At 38.6% G+C, this 13,847-nt stretch overlaps 1 non-coding gene across 1 annotated transcript; it reads left to right on the forward strand.

The window, feature by feature from the left end:
- The first annotated feature begins 13,270 nt into the window (after positions 1 to 13,270).
- LOC138986593 (U6 spliceosomal RNA) lies at positions 13,271 to 13,377 on the forward strand. Its single transcript, XR_011463397.1, has one exon. It is a non-coding gene; the product is annotated as a U6 spliceosomal RNA (small nuclear RNA).
- The last annotated feature ends 470 nt before the right edge of the window (positions 13,378 to 13,847 follow it).

Genomic DNA, 13,847 nt, shown 5'->3' on the forward strand with positions numbered 1-13,847 from the left:
AAAAAATATATTTTAAATGGATATACTTTACTATATATAAATTATATCTATTGTTTACATCTCAAAAAAGTTGGAAATTTTTAAAGAAGTCATACTGAATCCTTTCTTGTTGCTTAAACATGCCACGTTCTCTCTCGCCTCGGTACCATCACATACAGTGTTCCTTCTCTTTTGGAGGTACCCTGTTCCTTACTCCCATTATTCAGCTTTGCCTGGCTAATTCTTCTTCTAACTTGTGAAATTAGTTCTGATGTCTGTCGACTATTTCAGAAAACCTTTTCGCACCAAATCTGGGCTACCTGCCCTAACTGTTCCCACAGTATTCCATACTTAATTGAATCAGGGCATGGAAAAGGAATATCATAAAGATGTGCATGCTCCATGTAGCAAGGTCAGAGTGGTAAGTTCCCACCAGAGCCCCAGCTGCTTGGCTACTGAGAAATGTCCAATAAAAAAATACTTCAAGGATTTCACCCTCAGCCAAGGCTCAAAAACTTGACTCCTCTCACCACACTAACAGTAGATAGGGGTCTACTGACACTAAACAAGTCAACAAAACACAATGAGAAAAAAACTATTACAGGAACCAGAATACTGCAAATTCAGATAACCAGATTTTCTTCCCCTGGAAACCAAGAATTCTCTTCAATTCATACTTGAGACATAGCCAAACAGCATTTGCTCCAACACAGAACTATGTAAATTCTAATGTTGTAAATTATGCAAATTCTATGTTGCTTTAGGGACAGAACTAGGACCCATTAATAGAAATCACAGATATTAGATATTTGATTATTACTATGATGGTAGTTTACAAATATGATGGACTATCTCAAATATTACACTCACTTTCTGTTACTGAAACTGCTTGAAATAGCTGACTGGCCCTCAGTCATGAAATATTAATAGCAGATGATTTAAACCATCCTAATGTAAAAGAGGTCTTATGGTCATTAAAGTTCCAACATCCAGAGGCTAGGCATTTTCACATCTCACATAGCTATTCACAAGATGCTATATTCTACTCCATGGTACAAGATAAAATTTGTTCCTTCAATCTAAATTTCCACAGTTTTAAAGCCCTAGCTGTTACTCCAATTTACTTCGTTGGTTTTTTGTTGGCTTTTTTTCTCTCTCTCACATTTTTTCCTTTTTTAAATTGGGACGTTTTCAGTGTTAAAAACCAAGCTGGAATGATGGGGATTCATGAGCTTAGACACTACAAATAGATATCTCTGACATGTCAGGTTGAGCTTCAGCCTCAACCTGTGTTCAACCTCAGCCCTGCCAACTCTGTAACTTTAAGCAAATTATTTAACTTTTCTACATTCCCTCATCTGTAAAGTTTGCAGCTTTATCCCCTTTTTGACAAATTAGGGGTTTTCACGTGGCTCACTGGTAAAGAATCTGCCTGCCAATGTAGGAGACCCAAGAGACATGGGTTTGATCCCTGGGTTGGGAAGATACCCTGGAGGAGGAAACAGAAACTCGCTCCAGTATGCTTGCCTGGAAAATCCCATGGACAAAGGAGCCTGGTGAGCCACAGTCCATGGCACTGCAAAGAGTTGGACACAACTGAGCACACACACAATGACAAATTGGGGAAGAATTAAATGAGATATGTACAAAGCCTGTTAAAATATTTAATAACTATTTACTCTCTTAGTTCTCAATTTACACAGGAAAGACAGTTGATGTAGTAGAATATGCAGGTATCAATTTCTACCTCTCTGGTTTCATACACCAAGAGACCAAGAGCCCTTTGAGGTTGGGCCAATGCTATTCATCTTTGAATACCTAATCCCATGCCCAGTGCCAAGATTTTACTGGGTTCTCAACAGTGTCTGCTAAATAATTAAATGGCCCAGGAGATCTTGCTTGGGTGCCTTTCTCCCAAAGATTTGGATGTTTCTTCAACTCAACAAGCTCATTTTTTCCACTGGGTAGTTCAACAATAACCCCAGGAAAAACAAATAGCCAGGAGACCATTTTAGGAATCTGGGTAGTGAAAACACTTATACACTCAAGGTGGATCTTATCAAGGCCAAAGGAAGTAGGAAGAGGTAAAGGATGGATTAAATCCAGGAATCAAAGGGCAAAGTCATTCTTTGTCATTATAACCATCAAACAATCACACATCTGTGAAGCATTAGTCACCTATAAAAACAAAATGTGTACTGTGAGTCATACAATCCTTTATGACAGCTTTTTAAATGATAGCATTTGACTGAATTTTACTGGCTTGAAGTTCAACCTGACATATTTACACTAAAACCCCGCATCACATTCTCTCTGGTTATTTTGAAAACACCTGGAGTTTCTGTTTGATAGGAAAAACAATTACCAATGAAGTGAAAGGAGTATAGAAAGTCAGAAAGAAAGATCAAAAGAGGTTACCTGAAAGTGTTCCCCAAACTAGAAATGTTATTTAAAGCTAAAATGATACTCTTTATTAGCTGAGCCCATCAACGCACAGAATGACATGGTGCAGATTTGCACTTGTTTCAAGTACTTGTTCAAGTAGTAGTAATGATGAAGAGCTAATATGACAGATGACACTGAGAAGTGATTGCCCTTAATTATATGCCATTACAGCTCCATTTACAAAAGCTAAATACAATTTTTTAAAACAGATGCCTTCTATTCTCTAACTTACATAAATGACATGAGAAGGATTTTTATAGAGATCCAGTTGTAATTCACATTTAGATATATCTGATAAGGCAAAATATTTGTTGTTTTTGTTGTTGTTCATGAGGTAGGACCTAAAAAGAACATCGGTCCTAATATGAAAATTAAAGATACATTAATTCATCAAGAAGCAAATTATGGAGCACCTATCATGGCTCTTCCACCCTGAGGTCTGTGAGAGGTTTAAACAATTATACGCTATAGAATTAACCTTCAAGTAGTTTATACGAAAAGCTCAGAATACTGTACTGCTTTCACTTTATCTTTCCTATCTTGAACTGAAAATAATCAGTGCATGTAGGTGCCAAATTGTACTATCAGGAAAGATTCAGTTCAGTTCAGTCGCTCAGTCGTGTCTGACTCTTTGCGACCCCATGAATCGCAGCACGCCAGGCCTCCCTGTCCATCACCAACTCCCAGAGTTCACTCAGACTCACGTCCATTGAGTCAGTGATGCCATCCAGCCATCTCATCCTCTGTCATCCCCTTCTCCTCCTGCCCCCAATCCCTCCCAGCATCAGGGTCTTTTCCAATGAGTCAACTCTTCACATGAGGTGGCCAAAGTATTGGAGTTTCAGCTTTAGCATCAGTCCTTCCAAAGAACACTCAGGAATGATCTCCTTTAGAATGGACTGGTTGGATCTCCTTGCAGTCCAAGGGACTCTCATAAGTCTTCTCCAACACCACAGTTCAAAAGCATCAATTCTTTGGTGCTCAGCTTCCTTCACAGTCCAACGCTCACATCCATACATGACCACTGGAAAAACCATAGCCTTGACTAGACGGACCTTTGTTGGCAAAGTAATGTCTCTGCTTTTGAATATGCTATCTAGGTTGGGCATAACTTTCCTTCCAAGGAGTAAGCGTCTTTTAATTTCATGGCTGCAATCACCATCTGCAGTGATTTTGAAGCCCCAAAAAATAAAGTCTGACACTGTTTCCACTGTTTCCCCATCTATTTCCCATGAAGTGATGGGACCGGCTGCCATGATCTTCGTTTTCTGAATGTTGAGCTTTAAGCCAACTTTTTCACTCTCCTCTTTCATTTTCATCAAGAGGCTTTTTAGTTCCTCTTCACTTTCTGCCATAAGGGTGGTGTCATCTGCATATCTGAGGTTATTGATATTTCTCCCGGCAATCTTGATTCCAGCTTGTGCTTCTTCCAGCCCAGCATTTCTCATGATGTACTCTGCATATAAGTTAAATAAGCAGGGTGACAATATACAGCCTTGACGTACTCCTTTTCCTATTTGGAACCAGTCTGTTGTTCCATGTCCAGTTCTAACTGTTGCTTCCTGACCTGGATACAGGTTTCTCAAGAGGCAGGTCAGCTGGTCTGGTATTCCCATCTCTTTCAGAATTTTCCACAGTTTATTGTGATCCACACAGTCAAAGGCTTTGGAATAGTCAATAAAGCAGAATACCTGCATCCAAATAACCATAACAGCTTTATTCACAGTAGCCCCAAACTGGAAACAATCCAAATGTCCATCAGCTGGTAAAGGGATAAACCAATCATGATATACCTATTGGCTTCCCTGGTGATGCAGTGGTGAAGAATTCGTCTGCAGTGCAGGAGACACAGGTTCCATCTCTGATCCAGGAAGATCCCACAGGCCATGGAGCAACTAAGCCCGTGAGCCACAGCTACTAAGCCTGTGCTCTAGAGCCTGCAAGCTGCAGCTACTGAGCCCATGTGCCACAACTACTGCAGGCCACACCTCAGAGCCTGTGCTCTGCAACCAAGAGTAGCCCCCACTCGCTGAAACTAGAGAAAAGCCTGAGCAGCAACAAAGACTCAGCATAACCAAAAAAAATAAATACAATTATTAAAAAATATATCACAAGCTTCTCCTGAATGATTAAATTGTCTGATTTTCCTTTAAAAATGCAAATTTCACCTGTGTGAAGGTGAAAGTCACTCAGTTGTGTCCTATTCTTTGCGATCCCATGGACTGTAGCCCATCAGGCTCCTCTGTCTGTGGAATTCTCCAGGCAAGAACACTGGAGTGGGTTGAAATTTCCTTCTCTCAGGGATCAAACCTGGGTCTCCTGCATTGCAGGCAGATTCTTTACTGTCTGAGCCACCAGGGAAGCCCTGAACCTTTAAGAGGCTGCAATTCTATAAAAAGAAGCAGTCAAGATTACCATAATGCTGGTTGTGAATAAATTCAGTGTAAATTGCCTTCAGCATAGTCCTACACTGAGAATCTATAGTTAAAAAACAAGGAACTTATGAGCACCATTCCATTGTAACTTACCAAATGGACCATTCTTTAAATAAAAGAAACTCCTCTTAATACAATAATGAAAATGATAGCAGATGTACCTTAAGTTAAAAATTACTTATCTAAACGAAAAAAATCTTCATTTAAGAAAATCTGATATATTAATATTTGGGCATGCAAATTAAGTGATTATATACTTGATAAAAAAAAAAAAACTTTACACTCAACTTACTTTAACAATAAACTTCTCTATGCCATTTAAAATTACTTGATTTAAGCACAGTTTTGCAGAAAAGTGCCTCCTATACCAAGCATAAGCAAGAACCAACAACTCTAAACTTTCTAGGTACAATCATATAATTTCTTCTCCTGGGTCTCAAAATGAGATTATGTGTTAAATAACAAGCCTGACTTGGAACTGCAAGATTATTCCACGCCATATTGCTCTTTCTCCCCAACATAGTTCAACCAGCAGGGTTGATTTAGGAGAATCAATAAAATGTAATTGTACTCATTTTTAACGTGATTCCTCACGGGAAACAGGCCACAAATAAATGACTAAATTCTGCATTTGTCCCCCATGCCTCTCATAACCATACTACCGTGACACACAAGAAGCTCCAAGATACATGGATGTTCAGGTTGCAAATTTGGGATTCAGTGTAAGAGAGTGAAGGGGTCCTTATCAAAGCCTAACCTTGAACTCAAGTCCCCAGGTAGGAGATATGAATTAAGCCAATTCATAGACTCCTTTGGGGAAAGGTAATCAAATTCACTTACTTATTAATAAAATCTAAGACACTCCTTATGCCTATTGGTCAGGAAATCATTGGCTGAAGGTGAGTTCCAACTAAGAAGATGTGAGCAATTCCGCTGGACTTGAAAAATTCAAGGCTGTCATCTCTTAACCCTAACAATAATGAATAACTAAAAGATAAGAAATAAGATAAAAGATAAAAAACAAGAAACGAGTAAAAGATGTAAATCTACATGTTTCCAGGATAGATACAGATGATGTTGACAGATAATTCTAGTCATTCACCTCACTAATTTTGCAAATACAATAAATGACTTGAATCCTTGTCCTTGCAGTCTTAACATGTTACATACATTAAAAGTATGAAGAATTCAGCTGTTTTTAAATAAATTTTCATATAGTGTATAACCAGTTTATACTATTCCTCCAGGTTCCCCAGAAAGAGACCAATGTGTAATCAACACATGCCATGGTGCCAAATGAATATAAATGTGATATCAATAAAAGCATGTTACTCAAAAAACATAATCTCATTTATTATTTTTAAAGATTTTTGTAACATTTCCTCTTTGATTTTTTTTTTTATAACCACACTGTAATATATATGAGAAGAAATTGTAACTCCAATTTCACAGATAGGGGGAAACTCATTAGCCCTGGATCTCAAATTGCATTTGTGATAAAGGAACTCTGTGTTCTTTATGCCACAAAATATTTCTAGTTATTGATAAGACTTTCTTGCAATGACCTCTAAGACTTTTAGTATCACTAAATAAACATTTATTCATTACATTTTTTAAAGTTTAAGTGCAGTTGATTTACAATGTTTTAGGTATACTGCAAAATGGTTCAGATATATATTCTTTTACATAATCTTTTCTATTATAGGTTATTACAAGTTACTGTATATAGTTCCTTGTGCTATATAGTAGGACATTGTTGTTTATCTATCTTATATCTAGTAATTTGTATCTGATAATCCCAAACTTCTACTTTATCCCTCTCCCCACTCCAGTACTCTTGCCTGGAAAATTCCATGGATGGAGGAGCCTAGTAGGCTGCAGTCCATGGGGTCGCTAAGAGTCAGACACGACTGAGAGACTTCACTTTCACTTTTCACTTTCATGCATTGGAGAAGGAAATGGCAACCCACTCCAGTGTTCTTGGCTGGAGAATCCCAGGGACGGGGGGAGCCTGGTGGGCTCCCATCTCTGGGGTCGCACAGAGTCAGACACGACTGAAGTGACTTAGCAGCAGCAGCAGCCCCTTTCCCTCTTGGTAACCACGAATCTGTTCTTTATGCCTGTGAGTCTGTTTCTGTTTCATAGATAAATTATTTTGCCATCATAGTTTAGATTCCACCTATAAGTGATATCATATGCCTGACTTCACCTAGTATGATAATCTCTGCTGCTGCTGCTGCTGCTGCTAAGTAGCTTCAGTCATGTCCGACTCTGTGCGACCCCATAGACGACAGCCCACCAGGCTCCCCCGTCCCTGGGATTTTCCAGGCAAGAATTCTGGTGTGGGTTGCCATTTCTTTCTCCAATGCATGAAAGTGAAAAGTGAAAGTGAAGTCCCTCAGTCGTGTCTGACTCTTCGCGACCCCCTGGACTATAGCCTACCAGGCTCCTCTGTCCATGGGATTCTCCAGGCAAGAGTACTGGAGTGGTTTGCCATTGTCTTCTCCGTGATAATCTCTAGGTTCATCCATGTTGCTGCAAATGGTATTTCATTCTTTTCTATGGTTAAGTACTATTCCATTGTATGTATATATATGCATGTTTTTTATCCATTCATCTGTTGAGACATTTAGGTTGCTTCCAACCTTCATCCTTTTTCAAATCTAGTACCTTCATGTCTTCTTCCTCTCCCTTATCCCTTCATCCCTCCTCCATCTCCTTGTTCCTGCAAACATGCTCTTCTTTGTCTTGAAACTCCAATTTCACTTATTCCTAAAGCCTTAGCCTATAAACAAGTCTAAAATACATACGCATTGTTGTCAATCTACTATACAGTCTGTATCTTCATCACATTTACTGAATTTATTGAAACGCTTGGCTACACTGTGTGTCCAACCTACCTCCCAGTCACTTCTCAAATTGCTGTAATCTAACTCTTATCCCACTGCTCTCCTGTAACCATTCTAGTGAATCCCAACTCTCTATTTCCAAAAGTTCTAAGATTGGGAATTTGTATTTACTTTCACATCTTAACACATATTTAGTAAGAAGACAACTTGACCTCTTACTTAGATGCCACTTTTCTTGGGTATATATTTATGTTTCAAACTTTTAAATTTTTAATTAGTCATAAACCATTTTCTTGTCCAAGACTTATTTTTATGCTATGAAATTCTTTCTGTCCTCTAAGATCAAATCAATCTATAGCTACTCAATTTCTTCCATTGTTATTGTTCTCCTCAAGCTCTTTGCCTCAGAATCAATTATGGTAATTACTAAAAAGTAAAATTAGTAGTACACACTGGATGGATAGTACCCATCATATGTACCACTATTCAAAAACTTCAATACACATAAAAAGTAACACATAAATCCAAGGTATGTTTGCAAATATCTTTACACTTCCATAGCCTAAAAAGATCTCAGGAAAAGTACTTATTTCATTTAGTCAAAAGCCAATATTTAGTACTTTACTAATTTTTGTAATAAAAATTATTATTGAGTAAGCTATTCTATGACAACCAACTGAATACACATCACACATTAAAGGTAATCTCCATCATTTTTAGAGCCACCTAAAAACCAACACATTGGTCTGAATTTCTTAAATAGAAAAGCATTACATGGTCGTGGTGGTATAGTTGCTAAGTCATGTCTGACTCTTTGCAGCCCCATGGACTGTAGCCCACAAGGCTCCTCTGTCCATGGAATTTTCCAGGCAAGAATAGTGGACTGGGTTGCCATTTCCTCCTCCAGGGTATCTTCCTGACCCAGGGATAGAGCTTGCGTCCTCTGCATTGCAGGCAAATTCTTTACCACTGAGCCGCCAGGGATTCCCAAGCATCAAATACTTCCCAGTTGTACCTATATCTGGAATTTCAAGCACAGCTTCTGATAACTGAATGCATATACAAAAACTTCAAAAAGGTAAAAGTTAATAAAGATCTACTCTGCTTTACACGGTGAGTGTTTCTGAAAATGTACTACAGTTGACCCTTGAATAACATGGAGGTTAATCTGCATATAGCTTGCCAGGCCTCCATAACCATGTTTCCTCCACACCGTGGATTCATCCAACCACAGATTGTGTAGTATTCTAGAATTTACTATTGAGAAACACCTGCCTGTTAAATGGACCTGAACAGTTCAATTTCACATTGTTCAAGGGTCAACTGTAATTCAAATATGTGTTATTAAACAATAGTCTTCCTACCTAAGAGAGCTCTTATGAAAATACTTTGAGCAAGTAATTATTCCTGTAAAACACATACACACAGTACAGAGGTATCTTTCAAATTTACATTTGTTAGGTTTGCTCTAAGTGACCAACAGCATAGAAGAGATGATGACAGGAAGGGTCACATCAGCACATGACTCATCTAAGAGCAAGAGGGCATTCAAAGGCATGGTTGGTGTTTATGTAGGGAGAAGGCTGAAAGGCAAGAGAAAGATACATGTAACTCAATCTATTGAGAAACGTACATTTTTGAAGTTCCCACCTGTCTATAATGGCATTCCCTGAGGATTTAAAACAAGCATTGGGTAAACACATCTTAAAAACTCAAAAATCTGAACCCAGAGATTGTCATACTGAGTAAAGTTAAATCGGACAAAGATGAATACAATATGATATCACCTATATGTAGAATCGAAAATATGATACAAAAGAATTTATTTAGAAAATAGACTCACAGACATAGAAAACACATTTACAGTTACCAAAGGGGAAAAAGAGGGGGTCAATTAGGTTGGGTTTAACATATACACACTGCTATATATGAAATAGATAACAAGGACCTAGTGTATAGCACAGAGAACTCTTCTCAATCCTCTGTAATGATCTATATGGGAAAAGAATCTTAAAAAAGAGGGGATATATGCATATGTATAACTGACTGACTTTGCTGTACAGCAGAAACTAACACAGCATTGTAAATCAACTATGAAGTGAAAGTATAAAAGTGTCAGTTGCTCAGTCATGTCAAACTCTTTGTGATCCCATGGACTATATAGCCCGCCAGGCTACTCTGTCCATGGGATTCTCCAGGCAAGAATACCGGAGTGGGTAGCCATGTCCTTTCCCAGGGGATCTTCCCAACCCAGGGATTGAACCCAGGTCGCCCACATTGAAGGCAGATCCTTTACCATCTGAGCCACCAGGGAAGCCCAAATCAACTATACTTCAATTTAAAAAAAACTCAAAAATATTGAGATCGTGAAAAATTGATGGCCATGGTTCATGTGTTAAGTACTGTATTACACAGCACAGAACAAATTACCAACCAAACACTACATTTCTCCTTAAATGTTGTACCGAGGATCACCCCAGGTGCAACTGCAGAGGCAAAATTTGTACTCTGCATTCCCTTTTTCTTCTCTTTGTTGCTAAAGTAATGTTTCTTCCCCAGTGCTCAAAAACTTTCCCTCGTGTGGTACTCACTTTTTGTCTTTTTCATGTTCTACCCACTAAGTACATTCAAAATGTACTCAGGCCCTACAAGGTTTGAGAAATTAAGCTGACTAAAACTAAAATGCTAATGGTATGATAGATCACTCTTTCCAGATCTATCAATGAGGAATGCTTTGGGAAGTAAGTAACAGTGATATCAGGAACAACAACGATAAAAAAGCTACAGTGACATAAACCACTGGAGGAAGAGCAATGCCAGGTTGGTTTGGTGGCTCACCCATGTGACCAAAGATCTAGGCTCTCTCTATTGTTAAGTTCTACTATACTTAGCATATGGGATATGGTCCCTTGGCTATTTGCTTCATGACTGCTTCCTAGCTCCAAGTATCACAGTAACAAGAAAACAAAGGCAGGATGTGACAGAAATTAAACCCAAATCACTCTTTCCCCTCATGCACTTCACTCCTTTTATCAGAAAGTACAAACTTTCCAAGAAGCCCCAGATGAATTTCCTTTATATTTCATTGACAAGGAAGAACAGGGAAGTAACTCACAGGGTTTTTTAGCTTCCACAGTGGAAGCCAGTGAGAAAAAGGATTAAAAATGGTTTTCAGGGAATGAACTAAATGTGCCTGCCATACCAGACAATGTGCATGAGATTAAATAGAGATCTTTAGGCTTACATAGGAAAAAAAGAACAGCAATACATAAATGGAGGTTGTGGCTGTTTGTAGCTCTCCCCTTCCTATCCACCTGTGAATCTGGGGTAGGTAGAAGCTCTCTTGTTCATGTTTTTATTTCCACTTCAGAAATTTCATACATTTTCATAGAACAAATGATGGCAGAATATGAAAATCTCTCTGAACGAATTCCACAGGAATTCACTGCATGCTTCACAACTCCAACACATCTATTCCTCACAGGATATTTTTTAACTGAAAGGAAAAGTATCAAGACTCTGGTGTGAACTGGAGAAGAGGACAGGTATTTTATAAAGTATTGCCAGAGTGAGAAGTAATAAACCTGGGAGTTCAGCATTTGGTCAAAATGATACATTACACCAATGCAGTGACTCAATTCCAGTCATGCTTTTGGACTCTAAAATTCCAGAAGAAGCCCTCCTACATTGTTAGTGGGAATTTAAATTGGTGCAACCACTATGGAGAACAGTGCAGAGGCTCCTTAAAAAACTAAAAACAGTTATCATATGATCCAATGATCCCATTTCTAGGCATGTATTCAGAAAATGACTCTAATTTGAAAAGATATAATACATGCGCCCAATGTTCACTGTAGCACTATTGACAACAGCCAGGACATGGAAGCAACCTAAATGTATATTGCCCGATGAATGGATAAACAAGGTGTGGTATATATACAATGGAATATTACTCAGCCACAAAAACGAATGAAATAATGCCATTTGCAGCAACATGCATGGACCCACAGATTATCATATAAGTAGTGAAGTCAGACAAAGACAAACATAACATGGTATCACAGGTAGAATCTTTAAAAAATGATACAAATAAACTTATTTACAAAAGAGACTGTCAGATATAGAAAACAAATTTATGGTTACCAAAAAAGGGGTGGGAGGCACAAATTACAAGAGTGGGATTAACAGATCTACATTACTTTACATAAAACAGATAAATAATAAGGTCCTACTGTATATTGGAGAAGGCAATGGCACCCCACTCCAGTATTCTTGCCTGGAAAATCCCATGGACGGAGGAGCCTGGTAGGCTGCAGTCCAGGGGGTCACAAAGAGTCAGACACGACTGATGGACTTCACTCACTTCATGTTTGTTTTTTTTTTTTTTTTTTTCACTTCATGTTTTATCACTGGAGAAGGAAATGGCAACCCACTCCAGTATTCTTGCCTGGACAATCCCATGGACAGAGGAGCCTGGTGGGCCATGGTCCATGGGGTTGCAGAGAGTCGGATGCAACTGAAGTGACTAAGCATGCACTGTATAGTACAGGAAACTAAACTGGTATAATAGCTTATAATGGAAAAGAATCTGAATATATATATATATATATATATATATATATCTGAATCAGTTTGCTATACACCAGAAATTAATACATTGTAAATCAACTATAGCTCAATTAAAATATATAAAATTAAAAAAATAAAATTTCAGGAGAGTAACTAATATTTCTACAAAACGAAAGCAGCTCCCATTATACCTCATGTTCTTGTTAACCTTTACTCTTCTATTTGCTCCCCTAACAATATTGTCCCTTACACTGCTTAATAACAGAACAAAATGGGGAGAAATTATTCAGGATTTAAATGAAGTAAGTGTGAGAAAATAAAAGAAAAATCCTTACAACTTTGAAACTTCTTGGAGTAGGATTTGCCCACTTAAGAAATGTTCCCTCAGATGAAAACATACATGAATCTATGAAGAAGAAAAGTTTGTGCACTTGGATTTGAATGGACTGGATCATTTGGTACCTTGACCTAGTTTGAAAATCTATAAAAACATCAGAAACAGAAATGAGAAATGAAATGCTGCTAAGTCGCTTCAGTCGTGTCTGACTCTGTGCGACCCCATAGACAGCGGCCCACCAGGCTCCCCCGTCCCTGGGATTGTCCAGGCAAGAACACTGGAGTGGGTTGCCATTTCCTTCTCCAATGCGTGAAAGGGAAAAGTGAAAGTGAAGTCGCTCTGTCGTGTCCAACTCTTCTCGACCCCATGGTCTGCAGCCCACCAGGCTCCTCCATCCATGGGATTTTCCAGGCAAGAGTACTGGAGTGGGGTGCCATTGCCTTCTCCAGAGAAATGAAATAGGAAGAAGAAAATTAAAAGTTTTCAGCTTACAGTGTTCACAAAAATTAAGTAGTTCATTTTATTTAATCTCACAACAAATTTGGAGGTGGCTATTATCCTCATTTACAGTAAGGAAACTGAATAAGGAACAAATAAATCACTTGATTAAGGTTACAAACTGGGGAGATCAGAATCTACACTAAAGTCTGTCTGCCGTGCTCGCTTTGGCAGCACATATACTAAAATTTGAACGATAGAGAGAAGATTAGCATGGCCCCTGCACAAGGATGACATGCAAATTCGTGAAGCGTTCCATATTTTTAGCCAGGAAATGGAAGCAACCTAGATGTCCATCAGCAGACAAATGGATAAAGCTGTGGTACATATACCAATGGAATATTACTCAGTCATTAAAAAGAATACATTTGAATCAGTTCTAATGAGGTGGATGAAACTGGAGCCGATTATACAGAGTGAAGTAAGCCAGAAAGAAAAACACCAATACAGTATACTAATGCATATATATGGAATTTAGAAAGATGGTAACAATAACCCTGTTTATGAGACAGCAAAAGAGACACAGATGTATAGAACAGTCTTTTGGACTCTGTGGGAGAGGGTGAGGGTGGGATGATTTGGGAGAATGACATTGAAACATGTATAATATCATATATGAAATGAATCGCCAATCCAGGTTCAATGCATGATACAGGATGCTCGGGGCTGGTGCACTGGGATGACCCAGAGGGATGGTACGGGAGGGAGGTGGGAGGGGGTTTAGGATGGGGAACA

Source organism: Bos mutus, chromosome X (genome assembly GCF_027580195.1).
Source record: "Bos mutus isolate GX-2022 chromosome X, NWIPB_WYAK_1.1, whole genome shotgun sequence".
Lineage (NCBI taxonomy): Eukaryota > Metazoa > Chordata > Mammalia > Artiodactyla > Bovidae > Bos > Bos mutus.